Source organism: Penaeus monodon, unplaced genomic scaffold (genome assembly GCF_015228065.2).
Source record: "Penaeus monodon isolate SGIC_2016 unplaced genomic scaffold, NSTDA_Pmon_1 PmonScaffold_644, whole genome shotgun sequence".
Classification (NCBI taxonomy): Eukaryota; Metazoa; Arthropoda; class Malacostraca; order Decapoda; family Penaeidae; genus Penaeus; species Penaeus monodon.
The window spans coordinates 1-2,500 of NW_023661484.1; the positions used below are offsets into that span (position 1 = coordinate 1).

At 40.7% G+C, this 2,500-nt stretch overlaps 1 long non-coding RNA gene across 1 annotated transcript in view; it reads right to left on the reverse strand.

Annotated features, from left to right (window-relative positions):
• Nucleotides 1-713: 713 nt before the first annotated feature.
• The window catches only part of LOC119571473, a 3,028-nt gene continuing 1,241 nt past the window's right edge, over nt 714-2,500 (reverse strand). The window contains exon 3 of the long non-coding RNA XR_005228601.1: nt 714-937. This is a non-coding gene — a long non-coding RNA (uncharacterized LOC119571473). The remainder of the gene's footprint in view (nt 938-2,500) is intronic.

Sequence of the window (2,500 nt, forward strand, 5' to 3'; positions counted from 1 at the left end):
TTCCCTTTGATGAGTTTCTCCGTGCTGTCTCTTTGACTGTTCTCTGATCTCACTTTGTCCGCAGGAATGATTTTCCAAATGAGCTCCGTTCTCAGGGTGTCGGAGGGGTGTTTTGTATTCAAATGAACGTCATCTTTAAATAACTGAAATATATATTATTTATTTCTACGGTGTAATTATACCTAAAATTATATAATAATCAAAGTTTAGACGATCAATCAATAAGTTTCCTAGTAACTGCACAAAAGTTTTAGCTTTGGCATCATCTATCATCATCTAGAAGGGGCAAAAGACCAACACAGCGGTTCCCGCTTGGTGCCGTGTGTGCAGGGTTTTTTCATCACGATGTCCCTCTTAAAAGGGGGAAGTATCCGCTCTGTAAGGGAATCACCGGACTGACAAGCGTAGTGTGACCGCCACTTTTGAAAAAAATAAATGAGGCCTTTAGTAAATGCAAACGCCTAAGAAAAAGCCAGCAAACCCAAACGCCCTCGCCGCCACTCACGCTCGCGAGGTCCGAATGCAACCAGCCCAGCGTGACGCCCAGGAAATCGTGCGGCTCCTTCTGGCCATAGTCTCTAAGGTATTTCGTCAAACACACCAGATATTTGCTGCGGGGGAAAATGGATGCGATTAGGGGGGAAGGGGTATGGAGGAGAGGGGAAACTAGATTTTGCATCTCTGTTATCCTTAAGCAAAGGGAAGTCAGATGTTGCACTTGTATATGTGGCTAAAGAGAAACAAAATCAGATCGAAAGCATCTTGGATACAACATTCTCTATCTGGTTCTGATTTGGTTCCTCTTCTGTCGACCTCAACTAACCTTCATGCCTGTGACTGCCTCGAAAAGGTTACCCCCTCGGCCATGGCTCTTACCAGCTTGCAATAAGCTGTGGCAACCCTTCCTTGCTGTTCGCTCTCGTAGTTGATATATCCCCTGTTAGAGGAGAAGATGTGGGAGCTATATTAGAAAAAGAGAGGAAGGGAGAAGATAAGAAAATACTCAGATTTTCAAGATGGTGCCGGGTGCCAGGTCACGCCACTTCCTTCCAAGAAGAGGGTAACCCTGCGACCTGCTTCCTGTTTGACTTAATATAATGATTTCATTTGCACTTGCAGGCTTCATCAGATTGATTAATTTTTTTTCCTCATAAAACTGCACTCTCAATCAGTTTCTCTGTACTAGATATGTACAGTTAACAAAATAGTACTGCACACATTAGGCCTCCTTTCTCAAGAGTAGAGCAATGCATTTCTACTCTCGTTGTTTATCTCTTAAAAAGATTCATAGTCATTTCACATTCTATCGAAATCCGTTTTCTTTCCTTTTCACTCACTCCCTATTCCCCTAGAGAACCGAGGGAGCAAACCACTCTAGTTACTGCATGGAATGAATGAAGAACTGTAATATGGGAACATACATTTTATTTCTTCACCCACTTTATTGTATTCCTTACTCGCGTTATCCGTTTTTTACTTATACAATAAAATATGATTGTATTTGAAGGCCTGTTGCACCGACTGGAGAACGTGAGCGCGTAATAAATTATGAAAATGGAAACAAATGAAGGACAAGGAGGACCAAATTCCTATGTTCCCTTAACTGTGCACCGACCTTATCCTTTCTTCTCTTACATTTTAACTCTATTTGAAGTAAAACATGGTGTACCGTTCATGCATCCTAGTATTCAGGTTGCCCCATTTCTAATTCTACGTCTTTAGTGCAACTAGGGTTTTTTTCTTATTCAAAAGGCTTAGACTCACTAAGTTCCATGGAAATCTCTTACTTACGAAATTCACACCCTTGTCTCGCGAATTTGGTTCATTTGACAGTTAGGATTAATCCAATTTACTTCTCAAGTTCCTTTGTTTCTCATTAGTTTCACTTGTGATGAACTCCTTATGCTCTTACTACAAACTTCTCTCTTCATTAGATTGACCTATGGCCTTCATCTTAGGTTCTAATTACATATGGAGATGCTATCAAACTGCATCAGTAAGGGTGCAATCACACGAGCGTTTTCTCGACAAGTGTCCCGTAATACTCACTTTTAAAACTCATCTCTGCCAGAGGTTCGGTCAGACGGAATGGGTCGTTTAGAACTGGTGATGTGGGTATGGGAGGAAAGTCCGTGGTCTGCTGAGAAATAATTACTCAGCTGCACATGCAATTTTAATCATATGCATTTCCATCAACATGACTTTAATAAATGTTGTATCATATAAATAAATATTTTTCTCAAGTTTACTCGGTATTTCTAGGCGGAATTCCATTTCAAAGTGGCCGTGACGGCATCACTGTTTACACAAGCAGAAATTGATGGGGGAGTTTGTCGAGATAAAGACCTCGCTGCCAAGTTTGAAGACAAATCGAATTGGTTTAGCAATAGTTTTTGGTTTGCTCATGTGAAAAGCAAGTTGGGAAATAGCATATAGGTTGATGGCAACTACGAAGACTGAATAATATCACAAAATTTTTGCTGGAAAAAAAATGCTTGTG